This window comes from Giraffa tippelskirchi, chromosome X (genome assembly GCF_054371585.1).
Source record: "Giraffa tippelskirchi isolate mGirTip1 chromosome X, T2T-mGirTip1v1.2.pri, whole genome shotgun sequence".
Taxonomy (NCBI): Eukaryota; Metazoa; Chordata; class Mammalia; order Artiodactyla; family Giraffidae; genus Giraffa; species Giraffa tippelskirchi.
The window spans coordinates 129,638,794-129,663,101 of record NC_137289.1 but is presented as its reverse complement, the minus strand read 5'-3'; the positions used below and the strand labels follow the sequence as shown (position 1 = coordinate 129,663,101).

Below are 24,308 nucleotides of genomic sequence, written 5' to 3'. Positions count from 1 at the left end.
TATATATGTTAATCTGCTTCTAATTTATCCCTCCTCCCCCTCCCTTGCCTGTGAGTCTGTTTCTATTTTGTGCATTGATTCATGTGTTATTTTTTAGATTCTATATATAAGTGATATCATATAATAATTATCTTTGTCTGACTTCTTTTACTTAGTATAATAATATCCAGGTCCATCCATGTTGCTGCAGTTGGCAATATTTCATTCTTCTTTATGGATGAGTAATATTCCATTGTGTATATATGTACTACATCTTTAACCATTCCTCTGTCAATGGACACTTAATTTGCTTCTGTGCCTTGGCTATTGGAAATAATGTTGCTCTGAACATTGGGGTACATGTATCTTTTCTAATTAGAGTTTTCCTGTTTTCCAGATATATGCTTAGAAGTGGGATCCTTGGATCATATGGTAGCTCTAGTTTTAGTTTTATAAGGAATCTCCATACTGTTTTCCATGGTGGATGTATCAGTTTACACTCCCACCAGCACTGTAGGAGGGTTCCTTTTTCTCCACACCCTCTCCAGCAATTGTTTGTAGATTTTTTGACAGTAGCCATTTTGATCAATGTGAGGTGATACCTCATTGTAGTTATGATTTGCATCTCTCTAATAATTAATGATGTTGAGCATCTTTTCATGTGCCTCTTGGGCATCTGTATATCTTTGGAGAAATATCTATTTACTAATAGGTCTCCTGGCCATTTTTTGATTGGGTTGTTTGGTTATTTGATATTCAGTTGTATGTGTTGTTTGTATATTTTGGTAATTAGCTCCTAGTCAGTTGCATCATTTGCAAATACTTTCTCCTAGTCTATAGGTTGGACTTTCATATTGTTTATGGTTTAAGGAACCTCCATACTGTTTTCCATAGTGGCTGCACCAATTTACATTCTCACCAACAGTGTAGGTGGGTTCCCTTTTCTGCACACCTTCTCTAACATTTATTATTTGTAGACTTTTTGATGTTAGCCTCTCTGTGTCCAACTTTTAAATTTTTTGCCTTAATATTATTTCATTTGCACATGAGCATTATCAGTATCCCCACATATGACTCAGTATTCTCTTTCATTTAATCTTATAAAATGCTTCAGAAAGAGATTACATTATCAGATTCAAGTACTGTCTTTCTGTAATACAACTATATATTCTAGACTAAGAGGTAATTTTCAGCCACTGGAAATGCTAATCAAAGTAAATCATTAGGGAGATAATTGATCAGGAATGTGGTCTGCACAGATGTGGAACCCACAGATATGGAGGACTGACTGTATTTACTGAAAAAAAAAAAACCCTGCATGTAATGGACCTGCACAGCTTAAATCCACGCTGTTCAAGGGTCAACTATATATGCTTAAACAGAACAGGTCCATGAAATAAAATGACTTGATTACTTTGGGACACTATACTGTGACTTTCAAGTGTTATTTGACTAAATTAACAATTTTTAACCTAGATGTTTTTCTATTGCATAGATGCTACCTAATTTGTGTACAGAGGTAAAGCCACAATCTTTTACAAATTGAGAAATTACATATATAGAGAGAACAGTTCTCTTTCTGCTTTCAGTTGTAGTCAATAATCTTTATTCTCCAGATGGTACAATCTAACCTTTAGCAGTACAATATTGTTTTGAGTTATTTGCTTGCTGGTTGCCCTGGGGATTAAAATTAGATCATAATTTAAAACAACCTAATTCAGATTCAGTTCAGTTCAGTTCAGTCGCTCAGTCGAGTCCGACTCTTTGCAACCCCATGAATCACAGCACGCCAGGCCTCCCTGTCCATCACCAACTCCCAGAGTTTACCCAAACCCATGTCCATCGAGTCGGTCGGTGATGCCATCCAACCATCTCATCCTCTGTCGTCCCCTTCTCCTCCTGCCCCCAATCCTTCCCAGCATTAGGGTCTTTTCCAATGAGTCAACTCTTTGCATGCGGTGGCCAAAGTATTGGAGTTTCAGCTTCAACATCAGTCCTTCCAATGAATACCCAGGACTGATCTCCTTTAGGATGGACTGGTTGGATCTCCTTGCAGTCGAAGGGACTCTCAAGAGTCTTCTCCAACACCACAGTTCAAAAGCATCAATTCTTTGGCACTCAGCTTTCTTCACCGACCAACTCTCACATCCATACATGACTACTGGAAAAACCGTAGCCTTGACTAGACGGACCTTTGTTGGCAAAGTAATGTCTCTGCTTTTAAATATGCTATCTAGGTTGGTCATAACCTTCCTTCCAAGGAGTAAGTGTCTTTTAATTTCATGGCTGCAGTCACCATCAGCAGTGATTTTGGAGCCCAAAAAATAAAGTCTGACACTGTTTCCACTGTTTCCCCATCAATTTCCCATGAAGTGATGGGACCAGATGCCATGACCTTAGTTTTCCAAATGTTGAGCTTTAAGCCAACTTTTTCACTCTCCTCTTTCACTTTCATCAAGAGCTTTTTAGTTCTTCTTCACTTTCTGCCATAAGGGTGGTGTCAACTGGAATTCAGATTAATACTAACTTAATTTCAATTGTATACTTTGCTCCATTATAGCTCCTTTCCCTCTTCCTCCTTCGTGCTGTTATTGTCATACAAATTACACCTTTATTAGGCATTATACTATGCATATATTGTACATTATATTTACTATACCTTATAAACTCATCAATACAATTTTATAATTATTGCTCTCTGCTATTGTCTTTTAAACCATATAGGAGAAGAAAAAAAGTTATTAGGAAAAATACAATTATACTGTCTTTTATATTTACTTATATAGTTTCCTTTACTCTTGTGCTCTTTATTTTTGTATTGAGGTATGATTGACATAAACAAAGCTTGCATATATTTAATGTGTACATCTTGATGAGTTTGATAAGTATATACCTGTGAAGCCATCACTATATATAATACCATAAACTGAACTATCACTTGTAAAATTTTTCTCCCTCTTTTTATTTCTTTATGAGCATAAGTAAAACTATGTAGCCTTTAATCAATGTATCACATGGAATTGACTTTCTGTCTAATGTACTTTCATTTCAACCTGAAGGACTCTCTTTAGTATTTCTTATCAGGTAGGTCTGCTAGTGATGAATTCTCTTAGCTGATGTTTATATGGGAATGTTGTAATTTCTAATTCATTTCTGAAGAATGTGTTAGTTGCTCAGTCGTGTCTGACTCCTTGCAACTGCATGGACTGTAGCCCACCAGGCTCCCCTGCCCATGAAATTCTCCAGGCAAGAATACTGGAGTGGATAGCCATTCCCTTCTCCAGGGGATCTTCCCAACCTAGGGATCAAACCCAGATCTCCTGCATCACAGGCAGATTCTTTGCCATCTGAGCCAAAAGGGAAGCCCTTCTGAATAGTTTTGCCAAATATAGGACTCTTGGTTGACCGTCTTTCTTTTAGCACTTTGAATATGTAATCCCACTGCCTTCTGGCCTTGATGGTTTCCAGTATTTTGGGCAGTGTTTGACAATCACTCTTTTAAAGAGATAGAGCTGGCACAAAATCATTGGTTTACAGTGGCAAGCTGGTAGACTGCTGGGAAACTCATTCCAAGGGGTGATGTAGCAGTCTGCAGATGTGACTCATGTCAACTGAAGTCTAACATCAAGTAGAGGTTTGTTCCCTCAGGTGTTCAGCTCTACCTAAACGTGTCAGACAACATTCCCAAAGGATGAAATATTTTGAAATGAGTTGACATTCACCAAGGAGACACTTTGTAGGTGAAAGAAAGTCAAAGTGAGGAAGTCACATGTGCAAATCAGACTTCAGAAGGGATGTGATCTGATTGGGAAGTTCAGCTACAATGCAGGAGGAATGCAGGGCTGGTGAAAATGGTAAAAGGTTGGTAGTGACCACATTTTAGTGGACCTTTTAGAGAATCTCTTGGAAAGTGGACACAATACTGATGTGTATGGTGGAAGATAAAATCAGATTTACTTTCCAGATGTTTGTGAAAGGAAGGGAATTAGGGACATCTTTGCAGATTCAGTTACCAAACACTGTAGACCCAAACCCAAATCAAGCCTGAGGGAAAGAGTAACAGATGCATAGAGACTGAATACTCAGGCCAGTCAAGCAAATTTTAAATGAGGGTCAGAAACCTAAAGATTTGAGGAAGATGATCATAAAAGGAAGCTACAGAGTAATGTTTCCTCCTGTGAAGGGAAGGAATAAGTTTTGAGGTCATATTGAACTAGTTTTATACCATGATCTGGCCACTTTGTCACTTTGTTAACTTCCTCATAGTTGTGAAGGTTAAATTGTTGTTAAACTAGTACTTGTCTAGACTACTGGGCTTCCCTGGTGGCTCAGAGGTTAAAGCATCTGCCTGCAATGCAGAAGACCTGGGTTCGATCCCTGGGTTGGGAAGATCCCCTGGAGAAGGAAATGGCAACTCACTCCAGTATTCTTGCCTGGAAAATCCCACAGACAGAGGAGCCTAGTGGGCTACAGTCCACGGGGTAGCAAAGAGTCGGACACAACTGAGCGACTTCACTTCACTTTCAGACCACTTATTGTTGCTATGACATTATAGACACTCAATAAATTATTATTGTTATTATTCTTCAATCATAGTATATCTCTTTGGAATAAGAAATGAAGTAAAAATTTTGCTAAACAAATTATTTTTCTCTAGCAATTATTTCTAGTACCTATGAGGGACATTGTGCTGTGTGATCAACAGAAACTCCTGCAGGAATCAAAGTTGGTGAGTCACCACACAATTAAATTCAGAATCATGGTGGGAAAGGAAGTCAAAGGAAAACATAATATAATTATCCAATATACAAATGAAACCCTGACAAAATACAATAGTAAGTCCAATTTTGAAGATAAAATATAAAAGTCAATAACCCACAGGAAACTAGTGTACTATTTAAAGCTGTGTTATTAAAAATTTGAGGTTAATTTTCTTAAAGCAAAAAAATAGCTATTCAAAATAGCTTTCTTGACCTTTACTTCCTTCCATTACTATGTTTGATACCCTAGTTTAGGCTTTTATTACTCTTTTCACATGAACTATGTCAATAATAACTCAATAGTTCTTTATTTCTTTAGACATCCACTCCACCGCTGCATCTTTCGATCCATCCATTCAAAAATTTTTCCATGTGCTGTGTTTCCAGGTGCTGTGTTCATTATTGAGGATCTATTTAAAAAACATATCTATTAACAGTAAAAACAAATGCCTCTAGAACTGTCTGTCCTCAATAAATACACAGTCTTGTGTTGTTCAGTAGCTCAGTCATGTCCAACTCTTTGCAACTCGACATACATAAAACTAAGATCATGGCATCTGGTCCCATCACTTCATGGCATATAGATGGGGAAACAATGGAAACAGTGACAGACTTTATTTTCTTGGGCTCCAAAATCACTACAGATGGTGACTGCAGCCATAAAATTAAAAGACACTTGCTCCTGGGAAGGAAAGCTATGACGAACCTAGACAGCATATTAAAAAGCAGAGACATTACTTTGCAGACAAATGTCCATCTAGTCAAAGCTATGATTTTTCCAGTAGTCATGTATGGATGTGAGAGTTGGACCATCAAGAAATCTGAGTGCTGAAGAATTGATGCTTTTGAACTGTGGTGTTGGAGAAGACTCTTGAGAATCCCTTGGACTGCAAGGAGATCAAACCAGTCCATCCAAAAGGAAATCAGTCCTGAATATTCATTGGAAGGACTGATGCTGAAGCTGAAACTCCAATACTTTGGCCACCTGATTCGAAGAACTGACTCATTGGAAAAGACCCTGATGCTGACAAAGACTGAAGGCGGGAGGAGAAGGGGACGATAGAGGATGAGATAGTTGGATGGCATCACGGACTCGATGGACATGATTTTGAGCAAGCTCTGGGAGTTGGTGATGGACAGGGAAGCCTGGTGTGCTGCAGTCCATGGGGTCACAAAGAGTCGGACACAACTGAGCAACTGAACTGAATTTCAAAGAAAATAGTGTTACAGGAACTATGAATTGTATTAAATGTAAGTGTTAGAACAGGTAACAGATGTTCAAAACAGAACATACTTTGTAAATTTGGTAAACATTTTTCTAGAGGCAAGAATACAATCACAAAAATGGAAAACTAGTTCATAAGACAGTGGCCTTTGGAAACTTGAGTCAGAAATGCTGGATCTCGCCCTTTTAGGACCAAAATATATCCAGGCAAGCACAGAATTGAACCGGATTGCCTGCAGATTTTTCTAAATAATGATAATAGTATAATAGGATATAGTTATAATAGGATATAGTGATAATAGGAAGGGGGAGAGGGTTGAGGTAATTGCCCTCCTTCATGGATCCAGGGAAGCCAAGCATGGACAGGAAATTTCAATGTTATCACATCTCCTTGAGGAACTTTTGCCTCAAGAAGAAGAACCAGCTCCTTGGGTATACAGCCTATGCAGTTGCACAGGGCACTTCACTTAGAAGGGCCCCTGCTGCTGCTACTGCTAAGTCGCTTCAGTCGTGTCCAACTCTGTGCAACCCCAGAGATGGCAGCCCACCAGGTTCCTCTGTTCCTGGGATTCTTCAGGCAAGAATACTGGAGTGGGTTCCCATTTCCTTCTCCAATGCATGAAAGTGAAAAGTGAAAGTGAAGTCGCTCAGTTGTGTCAAACTCTTGGAGACTCCATGGACTGTAGCCTACCAGGCTCCTCCGTCCATGGGATTTTCCAGGCAAGGGTACTGGAGTGGGCTGCCATTGCCTTCTCCTTAGACGGGCCCCATGCTTGGTTTAAGTCTCTTATCACGGTCTTGGACCTTTTAAATTATTTATTAATTTTATTTTTGGCTGTGCTGGGTCTTCTTTGCTGCACAGGCTTTTCTCTAGTTGTGGTGAGTGGAGGCAACTCTCTAGTTGCAGTGTGTGGGCTTCCCATTGTGGTGGCTTCTCTTGTGGAGCATGGGCTCTACAGTGTGCAGGCTTCAGTAATTATGATGCACAGGCATAGTTGCTTCATGACATGTGGGATCTTCCCAAATCAGGAACTGAACCCGTGTCTCCTGCATTGGCAGGTGGATTCTTTACCACTGAGCCCCCAGGGACGCCCTTGAACCTTATTTTAAATAAAACTTTATATTAAATGCAACTTTTGTAAAATATTTTGCCAAGTTTTAGGAAAAAATAATTGACATACATTCTAAGTTTAAGGTGTACAGCCTGATGATTTGATTTATACATATTGTGGAATGATTACCACAATAGTTTCAGCTAATATCCATCTTCTCATATAGATAAAATGAAAACAAAAAAAAATAATTTTTCTCCTTGTGATAAAATTCTTAGGATTTATTCTCTGAACAACTTTGCCATATATTATATAGCAGTGTTAACTATAGTCATCCTGTTGTACATTACATCCCTAGTATTTATTTATCATATAACTGGAATTTTGTACCTTTTAACCACCTTCCTCCTATTCCTCTCCTTCCCCCTCCCTCCCCCCCACTCCATGTCTATTAACAAGTCTGATCTCTTTTTCTATGAAGTTTGGTTGTTTTGTTTTTTTTTAGATGCTACATATAAGTTGAGATCATTCATCATTTTTCTTTGACTTATTTCACTTAGTATAATGCCTTTGAAGTCCATCTTTCTCTCTCTATACACACACACACACACACACGCACACGCACACACACCCCACAACTTCATATCCATTCATCCATTAATGGACAGTTAGACTGCTTCTCTGTTTTGGCTATTGTAAATAATGCTGGCATGAACATGGGAACATAGGGGTACAGATATGCTTTCAAGTTAATGTTTTTGTTAGCTTTGCATATAGTCCCAGAAGTGGAATTGCTGTATCATATGGTAGTTCTGTTTTTAATTTTTATCATAGTGGATAATTGAACCTGTGCATTAACCTTTTTGCTTAAGTTAATTCAAATTGAATTTATGCATATAAAATCAAAGGAATCTGATCAATGAATACTGTATCTTCAAAGTTTATAAAAATAAAATAATAAAAAGATTACTTATTAAGATGGGAGAATTTACATTTCTTCATATATTCACTATTTGGAGGAAAGGAAATAAGCTGTTTTCAGTAGAATCCATTATTAAAAAGAGTCCAGATTTATCTTAATTGATTCCAGATCTCAGAAACTGAAAACACACTGTTGTGATATGAAGGAATGAATATAAGCTGCATGCAGATGACATAATTAGACCCTTTCTCTTCTGCTTGGGGATTTGTCTTTGTATTCATTTGAGTAGTAACTGTTGCACAAGTTATTATTTCTTTGAGAATGTATGCAAATCTTTATCAATCCTTTTTAAAAGCAAATTTCCTTTCCATGAATGGCTTTTCACCTATGAACTAATAGAAATATATGACTTTGATATAGTAGCAGTTTTTGTGTGCTTGATATTAATACAAGAGAGATTTTGGTGTCTCGGGTATTTGATATCCTTAAATTCCTCTCTGTAAATCTCACAGACATTTTCCCTGGCTAGAATCTAAATCACTGTGTATATCAATAAAGAAAGTCATATTGGATTAGGGGATGGGAAAACCTTGAAGAACTTGCAAAGATGTCTCCTTTTAGACTGGACTTTTTATTTTGTCCCTTTGCTTTCAATTCCAGAGCTTTCAAATTCCTCAGGACTCTTTCCTCATCAACCACCTCCAGTCCAGTTCAAGCTCCAGTGTTAGTTGCTCAGTTGTGTCTGACTATTTGCAACTCCATGGACTGTAGCCCTCCAGGCTCCTCTGTCCATGGAATTATCCAGGCAAGATTACTGTAGTGGGTTGTCATTCCCTTCTCCAGGGGGTCTTCCCAACCCAGGGAGTTAAGCAAACATTTATAGAGAACTTATTCTTATCAGGGACTGTGATAAGTCTTATGTGACTTTCAGCATCTCTCAGACTCCTCCCACTGCCCCTCCCCATTTATGTGGGTCTTTTTGTGACAAACCTTCTATAGCTTTTTAAAAATGCCTAATGATGTATTTATCATACTCTTGTATATGAATATCAGTCTGACTGGTTATATATATCTTAATGAAAGTATCTTTTCCTTCAATACCTTAAAAACAAATGGGACCTAATTAAACTTAAAAGCTTTTGCACAATGAAGGAAACTATAAGCAAGGTGAAAAGACAGCCTTCAGAATGGGAGAAAATAATAGCAAATGAAGCAACTGAGAGAATTAGTCTCAAAAATATACAAGCAACTCCTGCAGCTCAATTCCAGAAAAATAAACGTCCCAATCAAAAAATGGGCCAAAGAACTAAACAGACATTTCTCCAAAGAAGACATACAGATGGCTAACAAACACATGAAAAGATGCTCCACATCACTCATTATCAGAGAAATGCAAATCAAAACCACAATGAGGTACCATCTCACGCCCGTCAGAATGGCTGCTATCCAAAAGTCTACAAACAATAAATGCTGGAGAGGGTGTGGAGAAAAGGGAACCCTCTTACACTGTTGGTGGGAATGCAAACTAGTACAGCCACTATGGAGAACAGTGTGGAGATTCCTTAAAAAACTGGGACTAGAACTGCCATATGACCCAGCAATCCCACTACTGGGCATACACACCGAGGAAACCAGAATTGAAAGAGACATGTGTACCCCAGTGTTCATCGCAGCACTGTTTACAATAGCCAGGACATGGAAGCAACCTAGATGTCCATCAGCAGACGAATGGATAAGGAAGCTGTGGTGCATATACATAATGGAATATTACTCAGCCATTAAAAAGAATACATTTGAATCAGTGCTAATGAAGTGGATGAAACTGGAGCCTATTATACAGAGTGAAGTAAGTCAGAAAGAAAAACACCAATACAGTATACTAACGCATATATATGGAATTTAGAAAGATGGTAACGATAACCCTATATGTGAGACAGAAAAGAGACACAGATATATAGAACTGCCTTTTGGACTCTGGGAGATGGCAAGGGTGGGATGATTTGAGAGAAGAGCATTGAAACATGTATATTATCATATGTGAAACAGATCCCCAGTCCAGGTTCGATGCATGAGACAGGGTGCTCAGGGCTGGTGCACTGGGATGACCCTGAGGGATGGGATGGGGAGGGAGGTGGGAGGGGGGTTCAGGATGGGGAACACATGTACACCCATGGCTGATTCATGTCAATGTATAGCAAAAACCATTACAATATTGTAAAGTAATTATCCTCCAATTAAAATAAATAAATAAATAAATAAAAACATCATTCCCCTGTCTTCTTGCATCCGAAGATAACTAAGACATCAATATGGTTCTTGGTTCTTTGAAGTTCATCTACACTCTCTTACTGGAATTTCTCTCTTTTTCTTTGGCCTTTTATGTGTCCTAACAATCTAGGTGTAGTATTTGTAATCAGTGAATGGTTTCACTTTTAATTTGGCAATTTCATCTCTATTATTTCCTCAAATCTCTCTCCCTTCCTACCTTCCTTCTTGCCACTTTCTTCCTCCCTCTCCGCACCTCCTTTCCTCTCCTTTATCTCTCTCTAATAAATTTATTCTGCTTCTCCTAGTATGTGTTGGTACTATTCTGTATTCTGTATTTTTTAACTTTTCTTTTACATATGCTGTCTAATTCTATTTGTTGTTCTACTTCATAAGTATACTTATTGTATTCCTTATTTCAATGATCGTAGATTTTATGCCCTGATAATTTTAATGAATTCATGATTGTTGTTCTTGGTTCATATTGTCAAATATATTTACTTATTTACAATTAATTTACAAGTGGCCTCTTTCTGTAAGCTTTTATGATTTTCTCTTTCTCCAGGAATGCCAATCACTCCCAATGATTTGCATGATGTAGGTCCCTTTTCATTCATGTTCTAGGCTCTTGGTAAGCCATTTAAATCTGGAGATTTAGCATTCAGTTTTTGAAATTTCATTCATTGATAATTTACTTCCATCTTTTCTCTATTATCTCTTTATGGTACTGCAATTAGTCAGATGTTAGAATTAGTCAATGGTTTACCTATTTTTTTAGTATCTAATTTTCCATCTCTGTCTTATTGTCCTACTTTTTGTGTGATTTTTCACAACTTTATCTTCCAGCCCCTCTGTTTAATTTTTAATTCTCAATATCTTATTGTTATTATCGGTAACTCTTTGTTATTATCAAGTTCTCTACTTTTTTTCCTATTTTTAATAGAATTCTAGTTTTATTTTTTGGATGAAATATCTTCTCATATGCTCTGTGGATATTATATATTCAATTTTGTTTTACTGTATATCTTGTCTTTGTTTCTTCCAATTTTCTTTTCTTTTTTCCCCAATATTGACACTCATCAAACGCCTACTAATTTAGGGCTGATCTTTTAAATTAAGAGTGAGACACTACAAAAGCCTGTCCTTTGGTTGCCTTAACTCTAGGGCTGTCAGATGTCAAGTCTAGCTTTTATTTATAGCTCTCCCAAATGTCAGTTTTAGAACTTTTTAAAATATATATATTTTTAAAATTTTATTTTATATTGGAGTATAGTTGATTAACAATGTTGTGTTAGTTTCAGGTGTATAACAGAGTGATTAAGTTATATATATATATATATATATATATATATATATATACACACACACACACAGGTATCTGTTCGTTTTCAAATTCTTTTCCCATTTAGGTTATGACAGAATGTTGAACAGAGTTCCCTGTGCTATACAGTCGGTCCTTATTGGTTATCTGTTTTAAATATAGCAATGTGTACACGTCAATCCCCAAATCCTAATCTATCCCTCCTTCCCCTCTGGTAACCTAAGTTTGTTTTCTAAGTCTGAGAGTCAGTTTCTGTTTTATAAATAAGTTCATTTGTATCATGTTTTTAGATTCTACCTAGAAGCAATATCACGTGATATTTGTCTTTGTCTGACTTACTTCACTCAGTATGATAATCTCTGGGTCCATCCATGTTGCTAATAATCCAAGTGGCATTATTTCACTCTTTTTAACGCTTGGGTAATATTTCATTGTCAATATGTACCACACCTTCTTTATCCACTCATCTGTTGATGGACATATACATTTCCCCCATGTCTTGGCCATTGTAAACAGCAGTGCAGTGAACATTGGGGTGCATGCATCCTTTTGAACCCTGGGTTCTCCAGATACATGCCCAGGGGTGGTATTGCAGAGTCATATGGTAGCTCTATTTTTAGTTGAAGCAACTTCCATACTGTTCTCCATAGTGGTTATACGAGTTTACATTCCCACCAGCAGTGTAAGAGTGTTCCCTTTTTTTCTATACCCTCTCCAGCATTTATTGTTAGTAGACTTTTTGATGATGGCTATTGCATGATGGCCATTCTGTGAGGTGATATCGCACTGCTGTTTTCATTTGTATTTATACATCTACTTGATCATCTGGATGGCCCAAGAAGAAAGAAACAAACAGAAACCCAGCACTCATGAAACCAAATTACCATGAGCTTAAAACTTCACTGAATACATCTCATTTCTGAATGGGAAACAGCTAACACTTTCATTTTTGTCTAATTTACTTAAAAGCAAGCAAACAAGCAGCAAAATACAGGAGTTTTTTTAGTTGCCATAATAACTAAAGTGATACTATGGCACTCCAAAATTATCATTCTTCACTTTTCGTGAACTTCCAAATTAATCTGCTCAAGTTCCCTAGCTCCTTGAAGATAAAACTCTAATGGAATATGATAGGAAGGCAACACATGGAGGATTCCAAATATATCATATTTTATTGAATCTACAGTGCCATCAATTTCAGTGATATTTAAAAGGAAAGTAAATATGGCAGTGGTAAGACAGTATTTCGGAGAAGGCAATGGCAACCCACTCCAGTGTTCTTGCCTGGAGAATCCGAGGGGCGGGGGAGCCTGGTGGGCTTCTGTCTATGGGGTCACACAGAGTTGGACACGACTGAAGTGACTTAGTAGCTGCAGCAGCAGCAGCAAGATGGTATTTATTGGAAGATGATTTCCTAGTTCCGAAATTTTGTAGTGTGGGAAAATGAGCATTTTATAAAATTAGTGAAATACAGAATGCCCCAGTTGTCACCAAGGAGCACTGTTGTGGTTAGAGCCTTCATAATAGTGTCCCTGCTTCCTTGTCAAGTGCACTTTAACTTTCCAATGAAGTAACTAAAATTAAACTCACTTGATATTCCTGTATGGAGTCATTTTTTATAAAACTACTTGAGCTGCTTTTGACCACTTTGATCTGAACTAAGAGAAACTGGAGTATAAATTTTATGTAATATAATATCAAATATCCACTAAACCATTTGGGATTTATTTCCAAACAGGATGTGGATGTGGTTATAGATGCTATTTAAGAAATAAAGATAAAAAGTAAGATTAGTAGTGCTATATATTTGATACTGCCATTAAAGAAAAACCATTTGAAGTATGCCTAATGTTACATAGGAACTATTCATGACTTTGTTGCTTATTAGTGCATTTAGGCGGAGAAGGCAATGGCACCCCACTCCAGTACTCTTGCCTGGAAAATCCCATGGATGGAGGAGCCTGGTAGGCTGCAGTCCATGGGGTCGCTAAGAGTCAGACACCACTGAGCAACTTCACTTTCACTTTTCCCTTTCATGCACTGGAGAAGGAAATGGCAACCCACTCCAGTGTTCTTGCCTGGAGAATCCCAGGGACGGCGGAGCCTGGTGGGACGACTGAAGTGACTTAGCAGCAGCAGCAGCAGTGCATTTAGGCAACTCAGAATTAAAATAAAACCCAAGGTGCCAAATTTGGAAAAAGCACTGCATGGTAAGAATACAGTGTTTGGTAGGCTGTAGTGTCACAGGTGCTTTTAAAATTATTTTTATTTACTTTCTTTGTGTGTGGAATCATTTTTTGTTTCTTGGTTTCAGCTCAGTCATGTCTGACTCTTGCGTCCCCATGGACTGCAGCATGGCAGGATTCCCTGTTCATCACCAACTCCTGGAGCTTGCTCAAACTCATGTCCACTGAATGGGTGATGCCATCCAACCACCTCATCCTTTGTTGTCCCCTTCTCCTCTCACCTCAATCTTTCACAGCATCAGGGTGTTTTCCAATGAGTCAGTTCTTCCCATAAGGTGGCCAAAGTATCGGATCCTCAGCTTCAGCATCAGTCCTTCCAATGAATATTCAGGACTGATTTCCTTTAGGATGAACTGGTTTGATCTCCTTGCAGTCCATGGGACTCTCAAGAGTCTTCTCCAACACCACAATTCAAAAGCATCAATTCTTCCATGATCAGCTTTCTTTATAGTCCAACTCTCACATCCATACATGACTACTGGAAAAACCATAGCTTTGACAAGATGGACGTTTGTTGGCAAAGTAATGTCTCTGCTTTTAAATATGCTGTCTAGGTTGGTCATAGCTTTTCTTCCAAGGAGCAAGTGTCTTTTAATTTCATGGCTACAGTCACCATCTGCAGTGATTTTGGAGCCCCCAAAAATAAAGTCTGTCACTATTTCTATTGTTTCCCTATCTATTTTCTGTGAAGTGATGGGACTGGATGCCATGATCTTAGTTTTCTGAATGTTGAGCTTTAAGCCAACTTTTTCACTCTCCTCTTTCACTTTCATCTAGAGGCTCTTTAGTTCTTCTTCACTTTCTGCCATAAGGGTGGTGTCATCTGCATATCTGAGGTTATTGATATTTCTCCCAGCAATCTTGATTCCAAGCTTATGTTTCATCCAGCCTGGCATTTCCATTGATGTACTCTGCATATAAGTTAAATAAGCAGAGTGACAATATATAGCTTTGATGTACTCCTTTCCCAATTTGGAACCAGTCTGTAGTTCCATGTCCGGTTCTAACTGTTGCTTCTTGACCTACATACAGATTTCTCAGGAGGCAGGTAAGGTGGTCTGGTATTCCCATCTCTTGAAGAATTTTCCACATTTTGTTGTGATCCACACAGTCAAAGGCTTTGGCATAATCAATAAAGCAGAAGTAGATGTTTTTCTGGAATTCTCTTGCTTTTTCAATGATCCAATGGATGCTGACAATTTGATCTCTGGTTCCTCTGCCATTTCTAATCCAGCTTGAATATCTGGAATTTCACGATTCATGAACTGTTGAAGCCTGGCTTGGAGAATTTTGAGCATTACATTGCTAGCATGTGAGACGAGTACAATTGTGTGGTAGTTTGAACATTCTTTTGCATTTCCTTTCTTTGGGAATGGAATGAAAACTGACCGTTTCCAGTCCTGTGGCCAATGCTGAGTTTTCAAAATTTGCTGGCATATTGAGTGCAGCACTTTAACAGCATCATCTTTTTGGATGTGAAATAGCTCTAATTTTTTTGTTATTGTATACTAAATTTAACTTTTTTCTCCCTGTTTTCTTTATTGAGGGAAAATTTACCAATATAATTGTATATATTTAAAGTGTATCTGTTCAGTTGCTCAGTCGTGTCCAACTCTTTGCGACCCCATGGGCTGCAGCACACCAGGCCTCCCTATCCTTCACCAACTCCCATAGCTTGCTCAAACTCATGCCCAAACTCATGCCCATTGAGTCGGTGATCATCCAACCACTTCATCCTTTATTGTCCCCTTCTGCCTTCAATCTTTCCCAGCATCAGGGTGTTTTCCAGTGAGTCAGTTCTTCCCATCAGGTGGCCAAAATATTGGAGTTGCAGCTTCAGCGTCAGTCCTTCCAATGAATATTCAAGACTGATTTCCTTTAGGATGGACTGGTTGGATCTCCTTGCAGTCCAAGGGACTCTCAAGAGTCTTCACTACTACAGTTCAGAAGCATCAATTCTTCAGCACTCAGTTTTCTTTATGGTCCAACTCTGACATCCATACATGACTACTGGAAAAACCATAGATTTGACTAGATGGACCTTTGTCTGCAAAGTAATGTCTCTGCTTTTTAATATGCTGTCTGGGTTGGTCATAGCCAAGGAGCAAGTGTCTTTTAATTTCATGGCTACAGTCACCATCTGCAGTAATTTTGGAGCCAAAGAAAATAAAGTCTGTCACCGTTTCCGTTGTTTCCCCATCTATTTCCCATGAGGTGATGGGACTGCATGTCATGATCTTAGCTTTTTGAATGTTGAGTTTTAAGCCAGCTTTTTCTCTCTGTATATAAGTATTATAGTGTGATGATTTGATAGACATTGTTGAATGATTGAGGTGATAGATGTATTAATTATCTAGCTTTGCTTTTTTTGACGTTTTCTAAAAGGTATATATTATACATATTTATATATAGCTATACAAAAGCTTTTCAACTACACTTGATAAAGGCTTGAGAGAGAACATCAAGAAAAAAAATGTATGATATGTATGATCCTATTACCATTTTCTTATTTTGGGTTTATTTTCTGTAGATCTTTTTCTTCTCTTGTGTTTCCTGCCTAGAGAAGTTCCTTTAGCATTTGTTGTAAAGCTGGTTTGGTGGTGCTGAATTCTCTTAACTTTCGCTTATCTGGAAAGCTTTTGATTTCTGCATCAGATCTGAAGGAGAGTCTTGCTGGGTAGAATATTCTTGGTTGTAGGTTCTTCCATTTCATCACTTTAAATATATCATGCCATTCCCTTCTGGCTTTTAGAGTTTCTGTTGAGAAATCAGCTGATAGCCTAATGGGAGTTCCCTGGTATGTTGTTTGTTGTTTTTCCCTTGTTGCTCTTAATATTTTACCTCTGTCTGTAATTTTTGTCAGTTTGATTACTATGTGTCTTGGTGTGTTCCTCCTTGGGTTTATCCTTCCTGGGACTCTCTGCTTTTTGGACTTATCTGACTATTTCCTTTCTGATGTTCAGGAAGTTTTCAGCTATTATCTCTTCAAATATTTTCTCAGGTCCTTTCTCTCTTTCTTCTCCTTCTGCCTGCTTGTTCTTTAGTTCTCCTAGGTCTTTGGTAAACATTTCATGCATTGTCTCAATCTTTGTCTCAACTCTCTTTCCCAAATCCTGGATCATCTTCACTCTCATTATTCTGAATTCTTTTTCTGGAAGAGAAAAACCAACTGCTTCTGCTTGCCTCTGCTTCATTTAGTTGTTTTTCTGGGGTTTTATTTTGTCCCTTCATGTGGGACATACATGTCTGCTTTTTTCATCATGATTAACTTTCTGTAATATGGTTTTTGTTTTAGCTTCTGTGAGACTATGCTGATTCTTGCTTCTTCTGTCTGCCCTCTGATGGATGAGGCTAAGAGGCTTGTGTACAAGTTTCTCGATGGGAGGCACTGGTGGGAAAAACTGGGTCTTGCTCTGGCAGGCAGGGCCTTCCTCAGTAAAGCTTTAATTATCTGCTGATGGGTGGTGTTGCACTCCTTCCCTGGTGGTAGTTTGGCCTGAGGCAACTCATCCCTGGAGTCTATGGCCTCTGTGGTAGGGTTAATGGCAAACTCCAAGAGGATTTAAGCCAAGGGGGAGCTTCTAGTGGCCCCATCCCAGTGGTGAGCCCTTTCCGACCCATGCCTCCACAGAAGGCCCTCCAACACTAGCAGGTAGTTTGGGTTCAGTCTCCTATGGGGGCACTGCTCCTCTCCTCTGGGTCTTGGTACATGCAAAATTTTGTTTGTTTGTTTTTGATCTACAAAAGATATACATGACATAAGTATATCTTATTGGCAGCTAAAGCAAATGAAACATTGAGACATGCTTAAAAGGTTAAATTCTTGGTTAAAAATAGTGAAATAAGATTTTTGAAAAGTGAACTGCAACAAAAGTTATACATATATTCAGTAACATAATAAAATCTGCTAAGCTGTAATTATTTTAAATTAGTCACATGGAAGATAATTGGTAGCAGTGGAAATCAGAGTTGATAGACAGATAAAATAAAAATTAAAGGAATCATAATTGTAATACGGGTGACTTCAGATATAGTATTTAAGTTAAGAACTTGAGATATCATATGGAAAATATTTTTAAAATTTTAAATAGGTTACTCAAATATTTAGGAGAAAGTGGGACTTATTCTTTGCCTAAGATGTAAATAAACATAACTCTAATTGTATTTTGTTGCTTCTGAGATAAATTTCTCTCTGTCTGTTCCTCATATTATCCTTAGGTCTTATCGTTCTGATCCCTCACCTATCTTCACTCTTCACTAAGCATTTGTTAAACTCTCTACTGTGATCTTGATTTTTAAAATATTTTTATTTTCTTTTTAGTCATATTGAGAAAAAATTGTACATCACTATATAAGTTTAAGGTATGCAGCATGATGGTTTGATTTACATATATTGTTAAATGATTATCACAACAGGTTTAGTTAATACCCATCATCTCATCCAGATACTACCAAAAGAAAAAAAAATTCTCCTTTTGATGAAAACTCTCAGGATCTACTCTCGGAAAAACTTGCCTCTCTATCATACAGCAGTATTAACTATGTTCATCAGGTTGAACGTTACATCCCTAGTACTTCTTTATCTTACAACTGTAAATTCGTACTTTTTGACCACCTTTCCCCAACTCCCCCTCCTCCAACCCCCCACCACAGATAACCACAAATCTCATCTCTTTTTCTATAAGAAACAGAGAATAGAATGGTGGTGGTGGGTGGTGATTTCTAGGGGCTGAGGGTTGGGGGAACTTGGGAGATGTTGATCAAATGGTAGAGACCTGAAACTGGAATATGAATAAGTTCTGAGGATCTAATGTACAGCATGGTGACTGTAGTTAATAGTGTATTGTAATTAGCCCCCAACTAAAATAAATAAATTTATTAAAAAAAAATAGTGTATTGTATACATGAAATTTGCTAAGAGTGGATCCTAAGTGTTCTAATCACACCCACAAAAAAGGGAACTGTAAGGTAATATGTGTGCTAATTTGTTTGATTGTAGTAAATAATTCACAACGTCTGTGTTTGTCAAATCTTGTTATATACTTTATACTATTTTTTCTTTATTATGGCTCAGTAAAACTGGAAAAATTATTCTGTAATGCAAATCATTTATTGTGGGGATTTTGTTAGTTTGGTTGGTTGGTTGTCATAATTTTTATTTCTCTTTTCCTTTTTCAAATTATGCTCCTGAATTTATGGTTTTTAAAAATTTTGTATATTTATCATGATATTTCATTTCACCTTACCCACAAGTAAGGTAGTGGGAAGTTCCATGAATACCATCTATTTGCTCTAGTTTAATGTATGTGAATGATCTTTGATTCTTTGCCACTATCTCTAAGAGTTACTTGTCTCAGAGTTTCTATATGAGAGCTATATACTAAGTATAATATTGACTTTTTTTCTAATCCAATTATCTTTCAGATCAGGTTGTGGCCAGAGAAAGAGGGACAGAAGCTTCCAGGAATTGGTATAGGTCTTGAGTGTATTGTCATTTTCTAGATGGCCTTAGCAAGTAGTGTTAGAGGTTGTGGGGAGTTTAATGTTTCAATGCATAAAATTTCTGAAGAAACATATCTGATTATATTATTTTCATTATAGGTCCAAGGAAGGTAGACTTGATATTCTAGGACTTTAATAGACATTTTTTTTTCCCTTAACTTTCTTTAACTCAAAACAGAGTAAGTTAATTTGTAAAATACCTTAGTGTTTTAATTAGATCAACTGATTGTTAACTCGAAGAAAAAAATATTGTGTGAGGGTATTCCTCACATGCTTTAAATTGTTCCTTCAAATCTAGGTGGAGCTTGGGTAACTTTGCTTTAGATAGAGACAGCTACCCTAAGTTCTCATGAAACATGCTTTATCAGCTTCTCTCCTGAAATTATATTAGCTCTCTTTTCAACCAGTGGAGGTAAACATAGGTGAAATCTGTCAGGAAAATTCTCTGAAATTTGGAAATGGGAAAAAGATAACCCTGGGCTTGCCTTTCTGTTGTCTGGGCTATTTTACAGTTTTGTAGGGCAGCGGTTAACTGGTAGAGATAAAAGTTATTTCTGTCTGTTGCAACAGATAATCCCTAATGGTTTATAGCCCTCTTAGACAGTAAGAAGCTTTCTAACCCAGCAATCTGTCTTTTCTTTGGTAAACTATTTACCTAACTTTTCACATGATTTTATCTTAGTGAAAATTCTACCTGAACCATGTTGGAGGTTTCACTGAAATGCCCCAGCTGACCCACCTGATGGAGAAACTAAACCTTGTGGGCTGGTAAGTTCCAGGCCTGTCTTCTCCTGGTTACTGGATTGAATTCCAAATGACAACAGAACTTCCACTTTGCTGACTCTTAGTTTTTCCTCAGTTTCTTTTCTTCCACCTTTCTGTTGATTTTGTGTTTTTATATTTGTTTCTGTTTTGCACTCAAGTGATGTAACTTTCTCTTGGCAGCAGCAATGATTGGAAATTTGGTCTTACAGTCTTACCATTTCATGATATATGTTGGATGAATGATAGAGATAGTGGAGAATATAGTTTGTTGATCTTTTTGTTTTTTTGTTTGCTATTTATGAGCTTAAGTCAATTAGGAATTTTATACCAATTAGAATGAAGAAAGTCTCCCTGAGATTTTAACTGGGGGTGGGGGGTAATTAAACTAGTAGTTTTGGCTAAAATAATAAATAGTAACTCTCTCTTTTCCTTTAATCTGTCAGTATGGTTTATAATCCAAGCATTTTGTTTTTGTTTTTTAGATTTGGGTTTGCTTTCTCTTGAAGTCACAAGTTGATCTGAACTTCTAGGCTTTTTATATTAGTTTACTGATGAAATAAGTTAATATGACTCCTAGGAAACATTTACAATTATGAAAGAGATTAGTTTGTTTTGGGCTAAATTGAATCATTATTCTGACACTTTTTTGTATCAACAGTGAATATATCTTGTAGTGTTTCAGTTTAAATATAATTTACAAATTTGTAGTAATATTAAATTGAGTTAATAGATAGTGATTAGATGCTAGATAATTTCTAAGTAAAAGTGAATACTCAAACATAGAGTCAGTTCAGTGACTCAGTTGTGCCCGACTCTTTGAGACCCCATGGACTGCAGCATGCCAGCTTCCCTGTCCATCACCAACTCCTGGAACTTGCTCAAACTCATGTCCATTGAGTCGGTGATGCCATCCAACCATCTCATCCTCTGTCGTCCCCTTCTCCTCCTGCCTTCAATCTTTCCCAGCATCAGGGTCTTTTCTAAAGAGTAAGTTCTTTGCATCAGGTGGTCAAAGTATTGCAGCTTTAGCTTCAGCATCAGTCTAACATTGATTAGTAAACATAATTTTAAGTTTATATGCTCTTACTGATTATTCTTATATGCCTTACAGTGGCTATGTCTTTGGGTAATGTTAATGAACATGTTCACTTAAGCCAATTTGTGAAGGTATAAAAGTGCTGTATGTGGCTGCAGAGAATGAATTTTCTTAGCCTGCTAAAGTATTTGATAAGTTCTCAAATAATAGACCTCTCAGTATTTTTCTGAAATGGTTCGTTTTCTTTATTAAAAGTTACAATTATTGTAGTTGGTTGAAAATATATTAGGAGGAACAGTACCAGGATAAATACACTTAGTATGTATGGTAATAAAATGTGGTTTTGTTTATCAAGAGAAAAAGAGGGTCATTTTGTTCTAAAGGTTCCAGTTGTTCCAGAATGTCAAAAAGTTTAGTGAGTGACTAGATTTGATATGGAAAATTGTAGAAGGTTCGAAGAAAGGTAGTTTTTACTCAGCTTAGGTTATAATAATTGAGCATAAAAAGAGACAATGAAATATATTAAAATTTTACCAAAGTTCGCTCATTTTACATGAGGTTATTTATACAAAAAAAAAGAACATTGAAACTTTTACTGCCAAAAATATAAATGCAAGAGTATATTGTGACTTTTTCCTTTGTTAAAATCATTAAGGTGTCTCTTAAGAATCTTAACAGGAAGTTATAAAGGTTATTATTTATTTTCTGTAGGTAATCCCCATCTCACCAAAATAGTTGTTTTGCTTTATTATTTTGATTATTTAATTAACAATAAAAGCAGCATGGATTCTTCAGTTGTCAAAAAGATAAAGTTCCTTACAACTGTGTTACTTTCTTAAATAATTATTTAACAATATTTTACTGTCACTTTGATTAAATAGGTAACCATATATTGTTTCTCAGGCATCCATCATCCTATCTTAAACAATTGATCAGATCTCTGACAACTCCTTTCGTTTTACTTGCCCAAGATAGGATCTAATTTGAGAAAAATAAAAGTTCAAGTCTAATATTCACATTTAAAGAGATCGTATAGATTTTCCAGGAGACCCTTGGAAAATCACAAAGATTTATTATTTACCTTAGAAAAGATGCTCTAAATAGGTTTGGTATCTCCATCTTAATTAACATTATTGTAACAATTGTATGAACAAAATTGTCAAATCAAAAGAGAGGCTTGGTTTTCCTGAGTTTAAATTTTTATAGTTGAAATATTCAGTTCAGTTCAGTTGCTCAGTTGTGTCCAACTATTTGCGACCCCATGGACTGCAGCATGCCAGGTTTCCCTGTCCATCACCAACTCCCAGAGTTTACCCACACTCATGCCCATTGAGTCAGTGATGCCGTCCAACCATCTCATCCTCTATCGTCCCCATCTCCTCCCACCTTCAATCTTTCCCAGCATCAGGGTCTTTTCAAATGAGTCAGCTCTTCGCATCAGGTGGCCAGAGTATTGGAGTTTCAGCTTCGCATCAGTCCTTCCAATGAACACTCAGGATTCATCTCCTTTAGGATGGACTGGTTGGATCTCCTTGCTGTCCAAGGGACTCTCAAGAGTCTTCTTCAACACCACAGTTCAAAAGCATCAATTCTTCAGTGCTCAGCTTTCTTTATAGTCAAACTCTCACATCCATACATGACCACTGGAAAAACCATAGCCTTGACTAGACAGACCTTTGTTGGCAAAGTAATGTCTCTGCTTTTTAATACGCTGCCTAGGTTGATCATAACTTTCCTTCCAAGGAGCAAGCAACTTTTAATTTCATGGCTGCAGTCACCATCTGCAGTGATTTTTGGAGCCCCCCAAAATAAAGTCTGCCACTGTTTCCATTGTTTCCCCATCTATTTCCCATGAAGTGATGGAACCAGATGCCATGATCTTAATTTTCTGAATGTTGAGTTTTAAGCTAACTTTTCCACTCTCCTCTTTCACTTTCATCAAGAAGCTCTTTAGTTCTTCGCTTTCTGCCATAAGGGTGGTGTCATCTGCATATCTGAGGTTATTGATATTTCTCCTGGCATCTTGATTCCAGCTTGTGCTTCACCCAGCCTGGCATTTCGCATGATGTACCCTGCATATGAGTTATATATGCAGGGTGACAATATACAGCCTTGACGTACTCCTTTTCCTATCCAGTCTGTTGTTCCATGTCCAGTTCTAACTGTTGCTTCTTGACCTGCATACAGATTTCTCAGGAGACAGGTAATGTGGTCTGATATTCCCATCTCTTTCAGAATTTTCCAAAGTTTATTGTGATCCATACAGTCAAAGGTTTTCACAGAGTCAATAAAGCAGAAACAGATATTTTTCTGGAACTCTCTTGCTTTTTTGATGATCCAGCAGATGTTGGCAATTTGATCTCTGGTTCCTCTGCCTTTTCTAAAACCAGCTTGAACATCTGGAAGTTCACGGTTCATGTATTGCTGAAGCCTGGCTTGGAAAATTTTAAGCATTACTTTACTAGCATGTGAGAGGAGTGCAGTTGTGCAGTAGTTTGAGCATTCTTTGGCATTGCCCCTTTCTTTGGGATTGGAATGAAAACTGCCCTTTTCCAGTCCTGTGGCCACTGCTGAGTTTTCCAAAGTTGCTGGCATATTGAGTGCAGCACTTTCACAGCATCATCTTTTAGGATTTGAAAGAGCTCAACTGGAATTCCACCACCTCCACTAGCTTTGTTCGTCGTGATGCTTCCTAAGGCCCACTTGATTTCGCATTCCAGGATGTCTGGCTCTAGGTGAGTGATCACACCATCATGGTTATCTGAGTCATGAAGATCTTTTTTGTACAGTTCTGCTGTGTATTCTTGCCACCTCTTCTTGATATCTTCTGCTTCTGTTAGGTCCATACCATTTCTGTCCTTTATTGTGCCCATCTTTGCATGAAATGTTCCCTTGGTATCTCTAATTTTCTTGAAGAGATCTCTAGTCTTTCCCATTCTATTGTTTTCCACTATTTCTTTGCACTGATCACTGATGAAGGCTTTCTTATCTCTCCTTGCTATTCTTTGGAACTCTGCATTCAAATGGGTATATCTTTCCTTTTCTCCTTTGCTTTTCACTTCTGTTCTTTTCATAGCTATTTGTAAGGCCTCCTCAGACAGCCATTTTGCTTTTTTGCATTTCTTTTTCTTGGGGATGGTCTTGATCCCTCTCTCCTGTACAATGTCATGAACCTTTGTCCATAGTTCATCAGGCACTCTGTCTATCAGATCTAATCCCTTGAATCTATGTGTGA

At 37.5% G+C, this 24,308-nt stretch overlaps 1 long non-coding RNA gene and 1 other non-coding gene across 2 annotated transcripts in view; both read left to right on the top strand.

Moving 5' to 3' along the window:
• Nucleotides 1-24,308, top strand: part of LOC145537178 (uncharacterized) — an 80,957-nt gene that overhangs the window by 39,424 nt on the left and 17,225 nt on the right. The gene's annotated exons all lie outside the window — the stretch shown is intronic.
• TRNAC-GCA (transfer RNA cysteine (anticodon GCA)) lies at nucleotides 4,297-4,368 on the top strand. Its single transcript has one exon. It is a non-coding gene; the product is annotated as a tRNA-Cys (tRNA).